Source organism: Centrocercus urophasianus, unplaced genomic scaffold (assembly GCF_019232065.1).
Source record: "Centrocercus urophasianus isolate 14NV4802_14NV808 unplaced genomic scaffold, USGS_Curo_1.0 seq_10, whole genome shotgun sequence".
NCBI classification, from domain to species: domain Eukaryota; kingdom Metazoa; phylum Chordata; class Aves; order Galliformes; family Phasianidae; genus Centrocercus; species Centrocercus urophasianus.
The window spans coordinates 51,115,702-51,138,921 of NW_024884142.1; the positions used below are offsets into that span (position 1 = coordinate 51,115,702).

The following is a 23,220-nucleotide window of genomic DNA, read 5'->3' on the forward strand; positions in this document are numbered from 1 at the left end:
TTTCCTTTCCTTTCCTTTCCTTTCCTTTCCTTTCCTTTCCTTTCCTTGTGGCAATAAACTCAAAATTCATCATTTATTTCTCCATGATTTCCAGAAGACGACCAGGGGCAGCCTTCCATATCTTTGCAGCTGCTTTATTTGATTAAATTTTTAGATTAAATATTCTGTTTATTAGCAGAGCATCATATGTGTACTTCAGTTTGAAAATCTATCAGTAGATCACTCAGAGTGGAACACTTTGACATATACAAGAGAATGATGGTGTTTCTGCATAACTGAATAAAGGTTGTTCAACTGATATTAAAGAATTTGCTTTGAGTTTGGTATATCAAGCCTTTCAATCCCTGCTAAATAAACTATATCTGTTTTGAAACTAATCTTACTGGACTAATTTATTCAAAAGCAATTCTAGTATATCTGTACTGGCAGGCTTAAGTGATAATTTTCAAATACTTTCTCTGAATATTTTTATTGTCTTAAGCATGACTTTTTCTCTAGTAATAATGCATCTTTCTTGTTCTACTATTTCTTTGCAAAACATACTTCTTAGTGATATTAAATACATACACATCTCTGAAACCCTCACTCACATTTTATTTTAAATGTACTTGATATTTTCAGTTCAAAAGAAATTTTACATCACTGTTGGTTTACAAATTTTTCTAAGTGACAACATACATATTTTTCATACTGTCATTATAAGTGGCTTATATTTCTGAATTTCAGTGTTAGAGTAAACATAAGACTTTGTGAGTCAATGTGTGTAATATTCTGCAGTCAGTATTTAGCAGCTTGCATGGTGTTGTCATGTGTACAAACATCTGCCATAAAAAAATATTGCTAAATTCTGCAATGTACAGTTATTTTTTAACACATTTTTTTAATAATGTTTGGAATTTTTCTTCTTCTAAAAAAACTATGCATGTAATACAGAATTAGGAATTCAAATACTCTCTGACAGAGTTGTGTCTGGTACATTCTTTACCAGAATTGTTACTACTTTATTTAGTTTTTCATTTCACTACAGGAAGAACAACACTATCCATCTGCAACTATCAGTGTAAGAAAAATATTACTCTCATCCAAGTGTTAACATCTTTATCTTTCTCTCATCCTTCTTCCTTTTTAGAAAGAGAAAATGCTTATCTAAGCTACTCATTAGATCAAAAGCAACCTCTATTTTCACAGCAGGAAGTTACAGATCCTTAAGATTCCCGTTCCTTCCATTTTCTATGTGTTCATTTATTGCTGAATTTTAATATGTATCAGAATTTGTCAATGATAGCCTAATGGGCAGTCAGAGAGAGAAACCCTCTTCCACTCATTCTGCCTCCTCAGATCTCAATATCTGGATATGCCAGTCAGAAAATTTTGACAAACCAAACACCTAGAAATCTTGACACCTACTTTTTTAAATTATTCCTTCTAATGATCAACACACCACGGCAGTATTACAGATGTCTAGCATCTGAAACACTCAAGGAGATAGAACATCTATAAGAGAGCTTATAAACAGGAGGGAGATCAATGTTTTACATGGTCTGATAGTGACAGAGTATGTGGGAATGGTTTTAAACTAAAAGATTAGTTTTAATTTTAATTTTAATTTAGTTTTAAACTAAAAGACCTTTAACAGGGTTATCACTCTTGTCCCACATCATTTATGTTACTGCTTTTACATGAACAATCATACTATATATATATTTATTGTCTCAAATCCACAATCACTTACGTTTCTTTTACACCAATGTGAAATACTGTTAGTAGTTCAAATGACAAATATCAAAGACTGAAGCTAAACTAATGTCTGCAGTTAATTTCTTGGATATAGAAATAGAGTATCCCAGGGCATTACTCTCCTAGAATTCTTAGAATCACGAGGTTGGGGATGGCCTGCAAGATCATCCAGTCCAACTACCCTCCCATTACTATTGCTACCACAAGCTACTAAACAATGTCTTGTAGCTCCTCATCCAGACGCCTCTTTAACACTGCCAGGGATGGCAACTCCACCACTTCCCTGGGCAGCGATTCCAGTGCCTGATCACTCTGTGAGAGGAAAATGTTCTTCCTTAAGTCTAACCTAAACCTCCTCTGGCACAACTTCCAGCCATTTCCTCGAGTCCTGTTTGTTGCCCGAGAGAAGAGGCCAAACCCCTCCTCATCATAACCTTCCTTCAAGAAGTTGCAGAGTGCAATGACTTCTCCTCTGAGCCTCCTCTTCTCCAGACTAAACAATTGCAGCTCACTCAGCCACTTCTCTTAAGACTTGTGCTCCAGACCACTCACCAGTTTCGTTGCCTTTGGTCATTGGTCTTTTTTGTAGTCTGGGACCCAACACTGATTACAGTACTCAAGGTGCAGCCTCACTAGTGCTGAGTACAGAGGGATGATCACCTCCCCGCTCCTGCTCGCCACACTATTTCTAATGCAGGCCAGGATGCCATTGGCTCTCTTGGCCACCTGAGCACACTGGCAGCTCATGTTCAGCCAAGCATTCAAACAACACCGCAAGGTCCCTTTCCTCTTCACAGTCATTCAGCCATTCATCCCCAAGCCTATAGTGCTGCATGGGATTATTATGGCCAAAGTGCAGGACCTGGCACTTGGCCTTGCTGAACCTCATCCTATTCACCTCAGCCCAGAGGTGTTCAGATGTCTTCAGATATCTCTAAGTTCCCCAATGTGTGCAATGACAAAAATATTAATAATTAAAAAAAAAAAAAAGTGAATTATTGCTTCGCTCTTTTTTTAGTGATTGGTGAGATAATGGTCAGTTTCCCTGAGATGAGTCCCTGAAGTAATTCATTATTTTTACCCAAAACACTTGTGAGGTAGAAGACCATAACACTACCCAGTTTCTGAACTGAGGTGGTTTATATTCAGATAGAATGAAAGAGAGAAAACCTCAAAATAGTTGCTATCTGCCTATGATAACATATCAATTACTGTATTTACACACCTTCATGCATAGGCAGTGAAGATAAATTTCACCTTTGGATATACAGGTAATCAGACATTTAGGAAAGTGTCAACATAAATGAGGGGCCAAATTTCATTCAAGCAACCTGTAATCCTCAGTAAGTATTTAATTAATAGACAACCTCTCTCTGCTTCCCTCAGTACCTTCATAAAGAATTGCTGAATGTCCATGACTTCATTACCATAATTACTCTACAAAAACTGGGCATCTTTTGTTCTTTGTGGATTTAATTTGTAGGCATGTTCAAGTTTCTAGCTTGTGAAATCCTTAGGGAATCCTTTGTTGTGCACAAGTTTTCCTTCTATATAATGTAACTGGCAGCCAATAGTTCAAGCTGCTACATTTTTCATCCAGTGATGAACTATTTCTCACTCATTTGAGTTATTATTATTACTATGAAGTGGCAAACTAATTACTGAAAGGTGAACAAGTTTGACTGTCTTTTCTGAGAAAAAAAAAAAAAAGTGAATGAATTGACAGGGTAGGCAGGAAGAAGCCAAAAATGACCTAAGTAAAAAATAGTTTAGGAGAGGCTTTTGAAAATGCCAGTGAATGGAATTCACAGAGCTAGCAACTTGCCTAGGTTGTGATACATGAGTTATATCTAAAATTTTGGCAATGAGCAATCTTCCCCCAGTCTTCTAATCAAGGAAGTAATAAAGAGTAAATGTCTGATGCCTGCAAAGGAAAACGCCATGCTGTCCACATAAGTTTTGACATCGAAGTTATCCTTGTGAAAGCATCTATCTTATAAACAGAGGTTTAATAAACTCTTCTTTTATAATCAGTGTGAGAACCTTTCATGGTTTGCTAATACTCAAGGGATTTGCATGTGTTCAGAGTTCTGTAAAAAATTTACTTGTTAACAGGGTAGAATTTGCACAGTCTTATAGCTAAATGCAAGAGCACTCATTTACTTTAAGAGGGGAAAAAAAAAAGAAAAATACAATAAAAGGAACATTGAATCACAATTTTAGTAAAGGTTATGCAAAGTTTGGAATAAGAAGAAAAATATCTAGTTTAATGCATATCATATGTCCTACATATTTTGATAAAGACCATTTTGACTATTATTCATGGAATTAATCATAAAATAATAGAATGATTTGGGTTGGAAGGGACATTTAAGATCATCTACTTCCAGCCCCTCTGATGTAGGCACTGACAACTCTCAATAGACCAGGTTGCTCAAAGCTCCATCCAACTTGGCCTTGGACAACTCCAGGGGGGCTCATCCACAGCATTTATAGGCAACCTGTTTCAGTGTCACACCACACTTACAGCAAAGAATTTCTTCCTAATATTTTGTCTAAAGCTACCCTGCCATTGCCCCTTGTTCTGATGTCACACAACACTGTAATAAGTCCCTGTCCAGCTTTCCTGTAGGCCTCCTTCAGGTACTGGATGACTGCTATTAAGTCTTTTTAGAGCCTCCTCTTGGCCAAAGAGCCCTAGCTCTCTCACCTGTCCTTGTAGAAGAGGTTCTCCAGCCCTCTTTGTGGCCCTCTTCTGGACTCATTCCAACATCTTGAAGTCCTTGTGTTGGGGGCCCCAGAACTGGATGCAGTATTCCAGGTGGGGTCTCATGAGAGCAGTGTAGAGGGGCAGAATCACCTTCCTCTACTTGCTGGTCACAATTCTCTTGATGCAACACAGAATACTGTTGGCCTTGTGGGCTGCAAGTACACATGGCCTGCTCATGTTGAATCTTTCATCAAGTGATATCCCCAAATCCTTCTCCTCAGGGCTGCTCACAAGCCATTCTCTGACAAATCTGTATATGCACTTGGGATTGCCTTTGCCTAGGTACAGGACTTGGCCATGTTGAGCTTCACAGTGCTGGCATGGACCCACCTCTTGGCCTGTCCAGGTCTCTGTGGATGGAATCCCTTCCCTCTGGCATATCAACTGCACTACTCAGCTTGGTGTTACCTTCAATCTGGCTGAGGGTGCACCCAGTCCCACTGTCCGTGTCACTAACAAAGATATCCCTGGTTCCCTGAGGAGCACCACTCATCACCAGCTTTCATTTGGACACTGAGCCATTGATCGCAACACTCAGAGCATAAGCATCCAGCCAATTCCTTATCCAGGGAGTGGCCCATCCATCAAAATAATTTAGTCTGTCTTGTTAAATTCACTGGGCTAGTTTTTACCGACACATTATTGCACTTCGTTCCTTTCATACACTGTTTTATTATAGTACCTCCCATTTCAGTTGTAAGATTTAATAATGGAATTTCTGCTGTGGTACAACATGAAAATCCAGAGTTGTCAAAAAACTGTAAAGCACACGGTCAAGAAAATTATCAGTTCCTCAGTGTACGCAGTACATTCAAGATAAGACAGGAAGAAGTTACCTTCTGTTTTCTGGCAGAATGTTCTTTTATTGTCTTTTTATGCAGAGTCACTTTATTACAGTTATTAAGAAACATTGCATGAGATTTTAAAGTAGTAAAGAAGATAAAATGAGATGTTGCTGTACAAGCCAGATGTACTCATAGAGACACCACAAGTCCTAAATATCAATCTTTTGAACTGTAAAGGCCAATTATATGTATGCACGGTTCAAAGAAGAGATATTGGCAGCACAAAAAAAGATGCTGGTAATTCAGTTGTATGTACCCAATTCATGTGAGCCAATGAAATCATTTTATGCACTTACTTTTACTTCAGATACTAAAATTCTCATCAAGGTCTGAAGAAACACTCTTTGGCTCCCTGCTTCAGATCTAAGGACAGTAGATAGAGAGCAATCTCTGTTAGCCTGGAAATGATGCTGAGACCAAAACAAATCAATCCAAAAACATCACCATCATTTAGCTTCTGTTTCCACTGAGTTAGAAAGGCTTGCAGTGCTTGGAATGCAAATAATTTCCTAGATTTGTTATGCTTGATTCCAGATCATAGAAATATATGATTTTCTCTGAAAGTTTTCTTTTCCTTCTTGAACTGCAATATCTAGGATAGAAAATTAGCATAGGCAGTTCATGTTTCTTCCTCAACGAGTAATTTTAAAGTGTTCTGACCACAAGATTTTTTTCCTTAAATGATTGTCCATAAGTGTGTTACAACACAAGTGATGCTCAGTTCCTTATTCTTGGAGTCAGGACTCATGTGGTGTGTGTATGCAGTTTACATTCACAAGAGTTATCACTTCGATATTTGGTCTCTTTGAGCAACCATTTATCTCTGTCCTTTAAGAGACAAGGTGAAATTCTGTTTCCTCTGAGTTAGTAGAGGCTTTTCTTAGCTCTTAAACTGGGTCAAAGCTTCCCCTTTTTTTCTTGCATCTGGTTAAATATGTTCTGCATTTTGGTCAAAGAAATCAGCATGTAGATACTTCCTTCTCCCTGAATATTACTTTTAGACTAAAATCACAAATTTTTCCTTTCTTTTATATTGCATTAAATGAGAAAATACTGAAAATAAGACTCACTTTGATGTCATCTTGGAAAGGCTTGTGTTAAGTTATACCATTTCCAAAATATCTTGGCTTTCTACACACTGCAAAACTAAGTAAAAACTGCACCAAAATAACTATGTAAATACTAGATAATACACTGTGCATAGCCATAGTCTTGCTATGATGAATTTTGAAGAAAAGTTCAGGGTAGAATTCCAGACTTGCCTTGACTTGAGACACAATCTGATGGTTCTGTGTGTTCTTGTTTTCTATAAATGCTTTTCTTCAAAGTTTCTGTGATCAAATTTCTGCAAACATCTGCCTATAGAATTCTCGAAGTCATTTGGATCTCACCCTTCTTGTATTTTCTTTTATGTCATGGTTTAACACAATAAGCAGCTGAACACAACACAGTTGTTCACTCACTTCGAACCCTCCAGTGAGACTGGGAAGAGAATTGGAAAAAAAAATGTAGAAGTCATGGATTGAGATAAAAATTATCTACTCAGACAGAAAAGAAAGAGGGAAAGAACATTTATGATAAATAAATAAATAAATATTCAAAATGATGCACAAGCAATTGCTCACTATCTACCAACTAAAGCCCAGCCAGTTTCCAAGCAGCAGCTGTACCCCTGGCCATCTCCTCTCAATTATAAAGTTTTTTCACAAGATGTTATATGGCATGGAATATCCATTTGGTCAGTCTTTGCTCTATCACCTGCCAACACCTTGTGCCCCTTCAGCCCCCTCATCGGTAGAATACCATGAGAAGCTGAAAAACTTGGCTCTGTACAGCACTACTCAACAATAATTAGAAACATTGCTGAGTTATCAACAATACTTTTCTCCTCAAGACATAGCACAACATCGTATCAGAGTCTGAAGAAATTGAGCGCCATCCCAGCTGAAACCAGGACATTACCAGAATCAATGCCTTCTTTTTGATATTTTTGATTTAAAGAATGTATAGAAAGTTATTCCTTCCCTGACATGTTCAAGATACTATATTATTTACAGCATTCCTATTGCTTTTCTTAAGTCATAGTTTCCTACAGAGCCTATTTTATGTCCTTTTTTGGCAATATACATAGGATGTTTCTGTATGATAAAGTTTTATTTTTCCTTCAAAAATGTAATTACTGCATCTAGCATTGCAGTATTATGATGTGAGATAAATGGAAATCCACCTATGCAATATTAGAACTTAACAAATTTGTTTGTACCAAAAAATTAGCACATTATGCCTTGCTTTGAACCCTTGAGTTATCTATGCGTACAAATCAATAATCTATTTAATTGAGCCAAGTATTTGGTGTGCAATGTTAGGCTGCAAGGATATTTTTAAACACAGCTCTACTATCTGACTGGATTAATGCCTCTCATATTTTAATTAAGTCCATAATATAGCATACTAAATTTTAATTTCTCTGTTCTTATTCTGTAGTGCAAACTTAGAATGTCTATACTAAGTTTGACTATGTATGATTCCTGACTTTCATTTAAATTCAGATGAGGAATTTATATTTTTATTGGGAAAAGTGTTTCATCAAAATTCTCCTATCCTCAGTGTAAATACAATCTTAATGCTAGTGCTGCTTGAAAGCAAAGCAGGGTTTGAAATAGGATTTTTTTGTTATTATTTCTTACTCACATATGATAAATTCCTCTGCAGATTCCGTGAGAGTCCAGCTTCTGTCGTGCAACTGTATGTATGCGCCACTACTCAAACTGTACAAATATATTGGACATCTGTTTCATGAACAATGCTTTGTTTTTGACAGAATGCAATGTTATAGACGTATCCCTTCAAACAGCTTCAAAGTAAAAATGAAATACAGCAAGGAATGAAAATTGTCTTTAGTTCCTTAATCTTCCGCCTCTATGCTCTTGTGGATTAATCTTGAGCTTGGATAAATATACTTGGCAAGAAAATGCTCTCGCTCACTGCTTTTTCTTCCTTTTTTTTCTCATAAATTCTCCAGACTCTCCAGCCTAAAGTGCACAGCCCAAAGTGCACATATTATTTTCAATGGACAATTCTCTAGTTCCTATGCTCCCAAGTCTGATCTTCAAATTAAGTACACATTGGGAATATGAGATTTTCTGGTGGTTTTGTCAGTTGGGCACTGGCAGTGTATACCTACATTTAATATACACCAGGTACGTAAGTCTGATTTGCATAGTTCATTCAAAGACAATTTTAATTTTAACAATTTTAGCCGTTTGCAAAGGAGGTATTGGAGAGCTGTTCACATTGTATTCGGGATCAGGGTTTAGCCTTGACAAATGGGGAATTGTGTCCGTCCTTTATTGTATTCATTTTTGCCTAAACTGATCTCTTACCTGTGGTATGTACTTTGGATACTTTGTGACTCATATCACATCTTTATTATTTTCCATAATTTTTTTTCATGCATGCATGGTCTCTTATAAGAAACTGATGTAAAGCTACCAAAGGTAGTTCAGAGACTTCATTTGTTCACCCTGCTCTCCCTGAGAAATGAATCTATGTCATCATATTATTCTAACAGTTAAACATAGAGTACTTGAGTATTTTTGAAAGTACCCTTAGATTAAGAGGTAGTTAAAATGGATTAATCATATGCTTTCTCTGGGTTTGTAATAGATGTGCATCTTCATTTTCTTCAAGAAAAGCAGTATTTATCACTGCAAATAAATCATGAAGAATGCATTTTAAAACATATGTTTTCAGACCTGCTATGAAAATTTCCTATGAAAGGGGTCATTGCTCTACATAGCTTAACTTAAATCAAAGCATGAAGATAAAACTGTTGCTTGGACCACAAGGAAGGTAGGAGTTGATACAGCATAACAGAAGAAAACAGTGTGAAAAAGAAATTTGAAAAGGATCTCTTCCTACCTTTTTGAAACAAAATAGGGCTTCTTGTCTTCATCAAGATCCCTGAATAATGAACCAGTTATCCCATTAAGAAAGACATCACAACCTGTTTTAAGGAAGGTGGGAGAGCTTTTTAAATTCTCTTGCAGAGAAACAAGGTGGATTTTTAAAATTTATGCTTATTTTTATTTCAGCCTGTGGGCTTTTTATATTTTTTATTTTCCCCCTCTGGCCATGACTTTTATATGTAATATGTCACTTCAGTTTTCTTTCTTCAGCCATACAAATAACTCCTACGCTAAAATTTATGCTAGTTTGTATCAAATTAATATATCATCCTGAAATAGTAACACTTCTTAAATTATAAAAAACTATGGAAATTAAGTGAAAAATCATAACTCTCAAGCGCATATTTAATATCCAAATTCAGTTACTGAATAATTGCAGCAAAATGCTCAGAACTTAAAACAGAAAGCTTCTCTTCATTTATATTGAAATGGAATAAGAGATATGGTTTTATCTATTTGTGGCCATTCCACAAAAAGGAAAATGAGGTTGAATTCATGGAACAAGTTATTCACTGCTAATTATACACTGCTCTAGCATCAATGGAAAAATCAACCACAAATGTACTGCAATAACTTAGCAACGTGAATGGGAAGCATAGCTGTTCCCTGATGCACATGAATACAAGATGCTAAATTGTATGAAAATAGCCCCAGGATATTGTTTCAGATTCTGTATTGAATAGCTCTGCTGCAGTGGAAAGCAAAAGAAAGCAAACAACTCTGAATTTTTCTCTGGGTAAAAAATGTATTAGGTAAAATCCAATATGCCCATGGATCAGGAGTTCAGGTTAAGTTGGAAATGTTCACTTGGCCAGTTGCTTTCTTAACAGTATTATTTGTTTGCCTGGCAAATAGAGAAATAAATAAATAGAAGGTCTATTCCTCACATTTCACTTGTGTTCTTGCTCTCATCCTTCATGTGGACCTAATCCCATGTTTGTAATATTATAATCCCCTGCTATGGAAATTAATGTGGTGTCACACATTCAGTACTATGTAGCCTGAGTGCCAGAAGGGACAGTGAGCCTCGAAAAGAGCAAGATATTCTAAAAAAATAAATAAGTATCCATGTAAAATAATATGCAATATATTTTTTTTTCATATGTAACGTGGCCAAAATTGCATGTTTTACTGAAAGCATAATTTGCTCCACTGAGTTTGAAAAGACTCACTTTTGTTTCCCTTGGAATACTCAGGAGGGCACATATATTGATTTCAGATATGAGAACATTAAAAAGGCATAATCATGGTGTAAAACTGCTATGGAATGTTTTTTTCTAAAACAGCCAAGTGGATCTTTGAAATAAAGTTTTTGGAAGCAAATTCCTCTAGTGGTTCCATTTGTTCCTCCCACAGGGAAAGCATAAAGGATAAGGATAGAATAAAGGAAATACCTCACATCTTTTGGGGTCTGAGATGAGATTCTCAAGTAAACATCAGGAACTATTCATTGCTTCCACATCTCATGCAAATGAGAGAGGGAAGCCAGCTCTATCTAGCTGGCTCATGGGCTCTATCCAGGTCACAGAGCAGTAGTCTTACTGACTACTCAGGTTCTCTGAGGCTATTAGGTGTCCCAGTAAACCTCTGAAAATGGAATCTCTACTACACAGGTATGGATCTTGATGTCCAATACCTGCTCATGAAATCTTCTAATTTCCCTCCTTTCCCTTGTGAATAAAATATTTTTTGTTTCTTCTAGCCTCTGCATGAAATGCTGCTACTGAGATTAAAAAAAAAAAACAAAAAAAAAACATTAATCCTTCTAATGTGCATTTTATTTGATAATACAGTGTCCATAATTGTTTTGCTGATACTGTAAATCTACAAACAGACTGAAAGTAACATTAAGAAACATTTTAACAGGAGTATTGAGGGGAACTGAACTGTAAAATCATTGTAAGTCCATTTAAAAACTTTCCCTTCATTCCACACATGTCTTTCCCAAAAGCACTTCAAAATGTGTTTTTAATTGTCTTCAACATCCGATTAAATTCTGCATTGCAAACTGCAGCCCTGATGGGAAGATACCTGGCAGGGCATAACAAGAGTAAAATGCATCTCTTCTGAGAAATCTGTGAGTCCATTTTTCAGCTCTTGTATTACCATTCTTGGGCTTATTTTTTCAATCATTAATCTCAAAATACTGCTGGTAAACAGTTTATGTGGTGGTTCATTATACTGCCCAGCAGGCAGTGAAATCAGCAAGAGCAGGTTTTGTTGGACTGCTCCATATGTTTATTTGCTAGCATGTACAGAAAACAGCTTCACACACAGATCTTCAAAATGCTGAATCAAGCAAATATGGAAAGAGCGGCAAGAAGAGGGAATGGAGGAGGGGGAGAGAAGATTCAAATGCAGGTGGGAAATTTCTTTCTTATTAGAGACGAAGGATGTCAGGACACTGAGTATAACCACAGATATCATATACCACAGATGACCAGCCAAATCTGAGAGACTCCTAAGTTCTTTTCATCTTTTGCACGGGGGTCCACTCAAGCTCTTCCTTAATTTTATCCCCAGGTTTCCCCCACAGCTCCATGCTGACCTCCAAGCCACACAGACAGCTGAGGCAGGAGTGCAAAGGAAGATCTTAATCCTGAGTCCTTACTTACCATTCCCATTACTGAGAGTGGTCCCTTCTCTCCTCTGCCCCAAACTGCTCAGTGGGATGAGGTGAAGTTACAGGATACATTCAATCAGATCTATCTTGTCTTTACTTTCTACCCAAAAGTTACTTGCTGCTCAGACCTGGTGCCCTTCTATCTCTTGGGATGGGTAACCCCTGCAAGGAGCACAAAGATCCTGTGCTTCAGAACCTTGGCAGAAGAAAAAGGGAAAAACACACAGCCAAGTTTGGTTCTCACATTTCAATTTGTTCAATTTAAAAGTTTTGTGACAACTCAGTTGGAGTAGAAGATGATTAGTGGCTTTCCTATGGCTCCTCATTCTTTTTCTTTTGCTTCATTTTTGGTGGCAGTATCACCAAAGAGGGATATAAGAAGATTTGTTATCTTATCTATACTATGACTATTTTATCTTAATCTCATTTGGGGAAAGCAGTTTCAGGGGGTTTACCATATTAAGTCAGGAACATACTATTCTTGACTTCACATAAACACAGAAGGCAGCAGTTAAGCCAAAGGGTTGTAACCTCAGCTGCTACCAGAAAAGTTTTCAGATAACACTTCTGCCAGACAAAGTGATGAGTTAGAGGATGCTCTGCCCAGTGGGTAGACCAAAATTAGTTATACCTACTCTGCTCTCCTTTTTAACTTACCAAATATCTCAGACAGTTCCAGCAGTATGATAGACATCTGTAGCTTCAATTGTTCTTTCCATGTCATTCAAATAAAGAAAAAAATGTTTGTGCAGTATGTTGTGGTTGGGTTTGTTAATGTGTCAAAGTAGAAATATCTTGTTTCTGTAATGGACTGCAAGTAAATCCAGGATGGTCCTAAGTTACTGTGAAGTTTTGTTACTGATCTTTGAGTGACCCCAAACAGTTATCTCACCTTTCAGTAGGGTTTTATTTATTAGGAAACAGGAAGAAAGCAGGTTTTTAGAAACCTGTAAGGATCCATAGAAAAATGAATAGGCTAATAATGGAAACTGTACAATTATCATTCCCTTGAACTTACCTCTCAAAGTCCTCCATCTGGCAAGACACCTGCTTGTGATGTCAATTAAAAAGATCTCCTTACCTAAAAAGTATAGCATGTGGTTATTATTACATTAAAATGTATTAGGGACATAACAAATGTAGGGTATTAGAAAAGAGTGAAGGCAACATGAAACCTCTTGATACTGTAAAGTCTGTACATTGACATAGAACTTATTGATATAATTCGAAGAATGTGTTGGTATAACATGCACAAAGTAGATTAGCCATAACTGTGGTGAGTTTCATTTTCCCTGAAATTCTTAAATAATGAGACATTCTCTGCATCAGATGTAAGTTATGTTTTCTTAATCTGTAAAAGATATTACAGTCAATTATGCTATTTTATTTCTTAGGTAATTCAATTGATTTCATCTGATTTTTAGAATAATACTCAGATGAAGATAAAAATGGAAAGTCTCTACTCCAACCACCAACTGGTAGCCATCATACCAGCATTTAGATATTTCACAAATTTAATAAGAAAAAAGCTCATTACCTAAATTTCTCAATACAACTTTTTCAAATGTCCTTGTTTGTGAATTAGTTGCTACTAATAAAAACTGAAAGATTTATCTATGGAATACTGAAAATAAATTCTACACTTTTGACAACTCCCCATTCATTCAAATTACAGAGGACATGCTGGTTTTCAAACAGATGGGATAATAGAAATCAAATATATTACTTCACAAAATAATTTGAGGAAAATAAATAATTCAGTGTTACTAGATTATTGCAGAATTGTTCCTATGAAACTCTTGGCAAGAACAGGCTTCAGTGAAGTCAGCTTCAGCACTTAGCTTAATTCACAGGGGTCAAGGAGACAAGTTTATCAGATTGGCTAGCACATCTCTCTTTTACACTACAGAGAAGTCTTTGAAGAAATGTGTGCTGAGCACAAAAATTTAATACTATTAACATTCTTTCAAATAAAGCCTAGTGTCAGTGGGACTATTTGAATGCGTCTGAGTAATTGTTCTTTCTAACAATGTATGAAAGTATGTAAGATCAGATTAGATTGGAAGAAAAAGACTGTAACTTTCATTCTACCTTATACTGTTGCTTTGCCCACCCAGCTGAGAATACAATAAAGGTTCCCATCAAGTTTCTTGTAAACTGAAAGAATTAGTCTTATACCCACAATTTACTCTCCAGCCAGGTTAATTCTTTGGGAAGCAATGCTGTTATATGTCAATTCTATTCTGTCTCAGCATGAGATTCAAAATGCCTTCCAATAATGTTAAAGTACACTACAGTATCTTACCAAAACTATGAATTTCAACCCTTAATTCCTCTTTTTGAAGAAATACAAAATACTATTTTAGCAATGAGCCAATCTCAGCATCAGTAAGGACACTCAGAGGAGAAAATAGTTTTCAGATGCATAAGCTATGTTAAAAACATTAAGCTGATTTCTCCAATTATTGCAGTAAAGTGATGGAGTTTTTCAGTCAGACAGAATGTCCTAAGTAATTGGTATTGAAATTTGTATTCAAGCAAGATTTATTGACCAGATATTTTTGTTGTTGCTTTGTTTGTTTTTTCTCCCAAATCCTGCTTTGTTTCAGGTGTCTTATTGGTGATTATTAGTTCATCAGAATGCAAATACTCCCATCATAAAATAAGGGAAGAGTTCTCAAAATGCCTAACTGGCATGGATCTCTAAGTCTTTTATGAATATTTGACTCTATTTTTCTCATTACAAATACATTTTCTTCAAAATTTTGCAATGGATCAGGGATATTATTTATCTTTTTTTAATATTTATATTAAAATGTCACTCATGATATGGAATTTAATAATCTTTACCTAATAAAAGATAGTCCTTACGTTTTTAAAGAAATCAATCTTCTTAAACACAGGCATTGAAGTTAAGATCCTAAAAAGAAGCCTTCCACACAAGCAGAAAGTGACTGCTTGTGAGAATTGGTATTCTTCTGCATGCCCTAGATTTACAAGTCATATTAAAACAATCCTGACCCTGAGTCTCTGAATATTTTAAGAACAAGCATTGCAGATTCTGGTGTCCATTTTTATTATTTCCACCTGTGATTGTTAGCTCAGTAAAAAGGTAAGAACTTCAGAATATGATTTTAATGGTAATAATTAGGGGTGAGGCTTCAGCTAACCCGTCCAGCTGAAATCAAGGTTATGATTCCTTTCATAGCTGAGGTTAATGCTGTAAATACCAGTTGCACTCCTTGTTGAAGTACTGCTTCAGTAATTCATTGGGGTAAAATGATCTCAGTCTCTGGCAATGAAGATCCTCTAAAGGCTTTGGCAAGAAACTGCATAAAGTAGTAATCAGAAGCAGTACCGTGCCACAGAATAGGAAAATACTACCTTCAGTCATTTTAACTTTAGAGATACAAAGATTCCTTCCTTCCTTCCTTCCTCCCTTCCTGAGAATTCAGCTTAAAGGAAAAAAGTAATTCTGTAATTTACACCTCTGACATTAAGCTGAAAAGAAGCACTGCAGACACCTGCTTCAGAATTGTCATTGTTTCCATGGTGCCACTTTCTATCACCTATTTTTAATAGTTTACACAACAAGATCAAGGGTGTCCCAGCTGTTACTGCCACTGTTGCTAAGCAACCTTTAAATCAGAGTTCAAGAAGACAAAGAATCATGCTTGAAAAATTTCTCAAGTGTCTGCTTTCCCCCTTCTTCTTCTGTCTACACTATTTTTCAGATGCCATGTTTTCTGTTCCTTTTTTTTTTGCTCCTATCAAATTCTGTATGAATCAACGGAATAGCCTAATTCAAAGTCCAACTTCTAGTTACAGCAGTCACTACTGGATGCAAAAGAGGAAGCTGTGGCATTAGGATTTTTATAACATTAACATATATATATATATTTAAATCCAAATATTTTTAGGACACTATGACCCTCCACTGCTATTGTATAATATCTGTGCCTGGCTGCTTCATGGACTGACATACCAATAAATGGAAGGAGATTCAGAGCTTACAGGGAGTTTCAGTGCCCACTGTGCTTTCTAGAATCAGAACACTGTCACCTGCAAAAAAGCTCAGAGAGGTTGAAAACTTACAGCAAAGAGAAAGAAAAGTTTGAATGAATGAATCTGGAGAATTTTGAGTCTGGGTTTCTGTTATAAAATGTTAACAGTTTTTGAATTTTGTTGCTCAGCCTTTAGCATCCCTCCTCTAGTAGTAGTAGTAGTAATACATCTTTTTCATTAGATACATTAGCTGTGCTAACAATGGAAATAAAGCAGTGCTGTGGAATACAGGGGTAAAGGAAAACATACAGTTAAGAGATCCTGCACTTCATTTAAGATCTTTGCTTAGCTCAATAGCCTTTCCTTTTCCTCTCCTGATTTTTGACTTTCGCACTAATCTATAGTTTGCCATTCAGGTATACAAATTCACTCACCTCATACTGAGCATTTCAAAGAGATCTTCTCACTCATTAAAAAAATCTGTCCAGTTTTCAGCTTGAAGAGAATTTCCATGCAATTTCAATACTCATAAAGAGATTTCAGATTGTTTCTGTCTCATCAACTATCCTTAACTTGAGAAATTTCCTAGAAGGTATAAGGAATAGCTTGTTCTCTGTGTCCTTCCAGCACTTGGCCTTAGTGTTTGACCCCTTTATAGAGTCTTCTCAGGAAGCATAGCAGTTGTGATGGCACATCTTTATTTATTTGCTTGTTTGTTTGTTTGCCTGCCTATTGTCAGGAGATATTCATCCTCTGGGAACAGGGATGAGATCACAAAATTCATTTAAGATAGGTTACTGAACTACCAGATGATGCAGCTTTTGGTCTCTATCTGCCTTGTCTGAACATGAAGCTGGCACAGAGAAACAAATTACTTATCCTGTGAAACCATTTGACCCTTATTTTCATTTAAACTAGGCTGGTATAAATTAGAAGAAAACTCACCACAGTTACAGAACGTAAAATTATCATAAGGAAAGGAGGCAATGTTTAGAGCTTTTATTTGAAATGTAACTCCACTGCCAGTGTTTAATGTTCTTGCTAAAGGCAGTCTTATAATTCTGAGTAAATGAATACATCCTGTCTCAGATTTGTTTCACTGATTAATATGAAACCTGCCAAGGAAAGATAGCCTCTTAAAACTCTAAGGTTTTATATGTACATATGCCAGTGCATCTGTTCTTGATAACATGCTGAAAATATTTTCTCTTTATCTAGATTCTAGGAATCTCTCTGAATTTTGTCACCCCAAAAATTCTCAGAAACGTGCTTCATATAAATAACTGCTGTTACAATATTGCCTTTATTTCAGTTAACTTATTTCTATGCCCAAAACTGCAAATAGGAAATTTTCTAGCAGACTAGTTTAGAAGCTGTGAAAATATTTTGCTATTTTTCCCTGTATGGGAACTGCTGAGTCACAACCTGAACCTCTGATTGATCACCTGAGGCGAGCCATGAGTCAGCCAGAGGAGCACAGGTGAAGGCAATTCACCTGTGCTGCCAGAAGGGGTGGAGCCAGGCTCCAGCTCTCCTAGACCTATTCAAGAGCTGGCTACCAGTGGGGAAGGATCTCTTCTGGAGATCACCCCTCTTGGTGTCTTCTGGTGAGCTCAGCCAAAGGGTAAGCTCTTCCACTAATTCTCTTTTGTGATCGTTGTTTACTTTGCCTAATTCTCTTGATTATATTGTAATTATAATATCTTGATATCTATTGGTTATACAATGATATTGTAATTATAACATCTTGATTATACATTCCCAAATAACCATGGGATAGAACTCCTTATTCTCATTCTACATGGTATTTTTAGCAAATTTATCATTAAATATATTTTTCAGAATAGCTATGTTTAGCAGAATCGTGTCCTTAAATGAACAAGTTGATTTAAAACCAGTGACACGAAACTGGTCCAGGGTTCTTGCATCTAATTTAGGGCTGAAGGCAGAATCCCAGCCTTCACTCCCAGCCATGCAACACTGATGACTGAGGAAAAAACTTTAAAAGCACAATTATAATAAACTTACTGCATGAACGTCTCTCTTGCCTTCCCTGCCAGAGGTGCAGGAAGTTTTACAATGTGCAGCTGAGTGTTAAGGCTGACATACCAACACCTGGGGACAAGCAGGTCCTGCCCCTGCCAGAGCAGGAAACGTCTGCAGCAGGAGAGAGGCACAGTGGGTAGGGTAGCTTTGGACTACTCCCAGAAAGCTGTTAACACGGTTGTCTCAGTACTTGGCTGGAGTAATTCCTTAGGGTTCAGATTATTGATCAGGGCATCACTGGGCTAAGCACTGTACAAACAGACAACAAGTAGGGTCAGTTTTGGTCCTGGAGAGCCATGCTGGTTCCTGTAAGGTAGGCTCACTGCAGCGTTTCTCTCTTTAAGGAAACAGATCTTCAGACTAATAAGGGGTCACTGGAAATATTCTTGCAAATACATGCATCTTGCTTGCCTATTTCTAACTCTATGTAAATTCGGACCCAAATCATGTAATGAGAGATTAAATTTACGGCGCAGCTTAATATAAACAAATGAAGCAAGGGTGATTTAATCGAACACCATACCATTTTACATGCTCAAAGCTGTTCAGCACAGCTATCACTCCTGGCATTTCAATTTCTGTCACTGCATAAGATTAAATCAATATTAACAGCACTAGGATAATACAAATACTAATAACTCGAAACTCATATTCTCCTCCCAGACTTCAAATTCATTGTAATTTGATCTCAGGATTGCAACTGCAGGGGTTCATCCAGCAATCTGTTACTCATGCTACATGAGGGACACAATTCACTTCACCTCCTCCCCCTTTCTTGACAATGTCAACAAAAAGAAAATGAGCACATTGGAATGCAGGCGTATCTCAAAGACACTTTGAAGATCAAGAAATAGAATCTGAAGACTTTATTCCTCTGACGGGTCAAATACTTATTAATATTAATAAATGTGCAATTTCATTGATGGGATTCAACTTTTTTCATTTGGCAAGTCTTCCGTTATGAAACCATCACAGAGCAATTTATAAGCATTTGTTCGACTCTTCCTTCATGAATCATAAATCATCACCTTAAAGAACTCTGTAGCAGGCTGGTTTTTACAGCAAAACAGGGTTTAAATATCATTAAGAAGATCTAAGAACAGTGGAAATTAGTTGTGATGAAAATAAAGGATATCTAGCACAAATAAAAGGAGATACGTTAAAATAATAAAGAAAGGAGAAATAGTTACTTGCTCATTTCAAAGATATCATACTGCATTATTTATTCTGATTGTGGAAAATTAGCCATTGACTACCAGGAACAATTGATTTTCCTTCACAGATGTTTTCTAATTACATCTGAGCACTGAAAATTCTAGTCCACTCAGCTATACAAGAAGTGTTTGCAATTAATTTTCTAATTACAGCCGGTGTCCCGTTATCCTTCTACAGACATGTGTACCAAAGATCTCTGGTACTTTCCTTGTAAACCTTGGTTCTCAGGTATGTTGGAAGAGTAGGATGTTGTACACTGTAACAGACTGGAGTGAAATAAATATGGAAACTGTCAGAACTGATGCAGTTATAGGAATTCTTTGTTAACTTTCCTGGGCTGTTTGGCTCAGAACTCTGAGATTGTAGCTATTCACTAAGTTCTCACAAGTATGAAGTTTGATGTATGTGTATGTTTAAGAATACGCTTACATATACATAGCCATCCATGGGCATGTTTCTATATTTAAATATATTTGTGTTTTGAAAAGTGTGTTGTGAAAAGATAAGGGATCACAAATTCACATTAAGAGTCATAGAATCATAGAACAGTTTGGATTGGAAGGAACCACGTATTTCCAATCCCCTGGATTGAGGCAGGGACACCTCTCAATAGATCAGGTTGCTCAAAGCTCCATCCAACCTGGCCTTGGACAACTCCAGGGGGAGCTTATCCACAACATTTATAGGCAACCTGTTTCAGTGTCACACCACACTTACAGCAAAGAATTTCTTCCTAATATTTTGTCTAAAGCTACCCTGCCATTGCCCCTTGTTCTGATGTCACACACCACTGTAATAAGTCCCTGTCCAGCTTTCCTGTAGGCCTCCTTCAGGTACTGATGGTTGCTATTAAGTCTTTTTGGAGCCTCCTCTTGGCCAAAGAGCCCTGGCTCTCAGCCTGTCCTTGTAGAAGAGGTTCTCCAGCCCTCTTTGTGGCCCTCTTTGGACTCATTCCAACATCTTGAAGTCCTCCTTGTGTTGGGAGCCCCAGAACTGGATGCAGTATTCCAGGTGGGGTCTCATGAGAGCAGTGTAGAGGGGCAAAATCATCTTCCTCTACTTGCTGGTCACAATTCTCTTGATGCAACACAGAATATGATTGATCATCTTCATGGCCCTGCTTTGGACCCACACCAACAACTTCAATTACTGATGGAATCCAGTCACTCAGTGTTCTGAATCTTCTCAGGAAAACATACAAAAATTTGATAATTGGTAGAGTTAATGTTCACAAAAGAATACTCAAAGATATTTTGGACTTGTTCAGATTTTGTACGCTGTTGCAAACAAGGGTAGAAGGGAGAGTTGTTTTCTGTTTTGCATTTTAATTACCTAACTCCCTTTAATTCTATGGATTCAACAACTATGTTTTCTCAGACCTCTTTTACAGTTTTACTCAAGTTGAGTGTAATCTACATCCCTGCAGCCTCATACATTAGGTACATACTGTACCTTACGTTCTCTACACCATTCCCTCTGGCCAAACTGTATGATTCTATTTGTCTTTTCATCTACTGCCATTTATCTTAAACTGAATAGAGATATCAGCAGTATTTAATAGAAACATAAGTACTCAAAACTTATTTTATGGTAAATTACAATTGAAGTTTTAAAAATAAAGATTCCAGCAGATTTCCCAAAGCTCAGTCTGTACTGGGGGATTCTCTACATCTCAGCAAAACATCACGGTGAGGCACACAGTTATAAAGGTCAGAATGAAGCTAGAGAGGGACTTGATCTGGTCTGCCAAACAAGTGTTGGGATTCTTAGAGCTTTACTATTCATTTAACCTGAAAAAAAGAAAAGGGTGTATTTTATGCCATCCAATGAGAAATGCTATTATTCATGACTGTAAAGGTTAACCCTAAGTCTTTGTAAGGAATTGAATATAAATACGTTCTTTTTATTTGTTGACACATAACAGAGAAGCTAAGCAGAACTGTACCTATATTACTCTATTTACAGTAAGGAATAAAACCATTATCAGAAATGTTATGTTGTGCTAGCTCCTGGTCTTTTCTTTTTATTGCAGACGATTAATATTGCTAGTCTTGGTTCTACGTGAGTTTAAGATTGAATCTGTGGTAGTATATTCAACTTTAAATAAGATACGGAATGTAATGAGTTTTTAATAAAAGATTAGCCATAACTATACAATTTGACCATTTTTAATTTTTCTTCCAAGTATAAGTGTATCTCCAAACACGGTTGCTAATCCATCATGTGAAGTCTGATGGAGTATCTTCTTTCCTGAGGTCTAAGATATATGCTCGTGTGATGGCATTTGTTATTTCCAATAGACTTCTTCCATCCATTCAGTATGTCTAGAAATGCTATTGAACGAAGCAGACAAATGCTGTTTCATTTTGTGTTTTGGATCAAAGTACACACTTTAGTCAAGAGATATATTCGTTGGTGTTAGACCTCCCTCAATGGATTTGGCTGCAGAAAAGGGTCTTTAGTTCCAAGAAAAACCCTTTCCTTGAAAAAATACTTAGCATTTTGGCTTCTATCAACCAATCTCTCTGTCCAAAGGAATTTTTTCTTTCTCTCTCTTTCTCTGAAGTCACAAGTAGGTCAGATGTCAAAGACACAGTCTTCTTGTTGGAATCTGCTTTCTTGAAAAGCGATGGTCTAGAAGCTGTAATGATGCTCTCATTCTGCTGTAGCCACCAGCTACCTTGAATGTGACAGCACTCATCTTTTTAAATGGAAGAAATTTTTTCGGTGTGACTGGATTACGCTTGAACATCACAGCAAATTTCACTGAATGTTATCCTCCAAGGAGCAAAAGCAAAAATTTGAAATAAAAAACAGAATAATAGTGCTGAAATAGGATCACTGAACAAGAATTTGGAAATCAGCTTGTATATTTGTGCTTCCACTAAAGCAGAGCCTTAAACCAAATAAGTTCAGGAAACAGACTGATTGTAATCAGCTTCACTGTCTAATGGATAAAAAGATAGCAAAACATGTCAAGCAGTGACTATTTGGCATTGTCCACAATTCTGTATAGAGTAATTTGATGTTGAAAACTTTGTTGTGTCTCACAAATTTCTCTGCTGTGATGCTCTTAAATTTGCACTCATTCTATGCTTTGTAATGAGTCACTTTTATATAATTTAAATATTTCAAGCATCTTACAATGATTATTTCTAAAGCAATTGCTATAATAAAAACTAATGTCTCCCAGCACTGTGTATTCCTATCAGACTTTTATAATCAGGATGAACAGTTAATTAGCATGTTTGTTTTCACTAGGGTATACCAATTAAGAGATATAACCACACTGCTGTACATTTCTATTAATGCTTTTCTACATTTAAAGTAAGATCGTACATTCCAGCAGGTGTGTATTTTAATGCTAATAGAAGATATTCCAAAGGATATTGAGCTATTTTACCATCTGTTTCTTCTGCTGGTATTCTTAAATTACTAGAAAATAGACGTTAGGTGATTTCTTTCTTTTTCCAAAGCTGCCAGAGTATTAACGTTATTCAATAATGTTTTACAAAATCATCCAAGCTAAGATTTTAATAATAATACAGCTGACATGAGTAATGATATCTCATAAGTGCTACTTCCACAAAAGTGTCATCCCAAATCATCTTGCTTTTGTGTACATACTATACTTAGTAGTTATGATAACAACATTTTTCTCAAGAACTACATTGGCTACCCCCCTTCTCCGGGCATAAATCTCAATGCTTCTGCCTCTTCTGTTTTTTAATGTTAGGAGATATGTTTATTTTTGTTCATTATGACCTTAAATCAAAACAACAATTAAAGGAAATTTTACTTTTATTTCTAAAGAATTTGAATCTGAAGCGGATTCTTCAAATATTATGCTGTTCCTTTTACTGTTAAAATTTGTCTTATCCGTATATATAAATTCAAAATCTATTTTTCACTGCACTTAATCTTGGATCTTTTCTGGAATGACAACAAAATCAAAGAAAAAATGTTTTCCACATACTCAGTGAAGTGTTCTTGTAAGTAACGTTTTCAGAA

At 36.4% G+C, this 23,220-nt stretch overlaps 1 long non-coding RNA gene across 2 annotated transcripts in view; it reads right to left on the reverse strand.

Moving 5' to 3' along the window:
• Window positions 1–5,347: 5,347 nt before the first annotated feature.
• The window catches only part of LOC122156547, a 47,457-nt gene continuing 29,584 nt past the window's right edge, over window positions 5,348–23,220 (reverse strand). For both annotated transcript variants that reach the window (XR_006167519.1, XR_006167515.1), the window contains exons 3-6: window positions 12,962–13,024; window positions 9,274–9,358; window positions 8,044–8,120; window positions 5,348–6,834 (exon numbers count right to left, since the gene is read on the reverse strand). This is a non-coding gene — a long non-coding RNA (uncharacterized LOC122156547). The remainder of the gene's footprint in view (window positions 6,835–8,043; window positions 8,121–9,273; window positions 9,359–12,961; window positions 13,025–23,220) is intronic.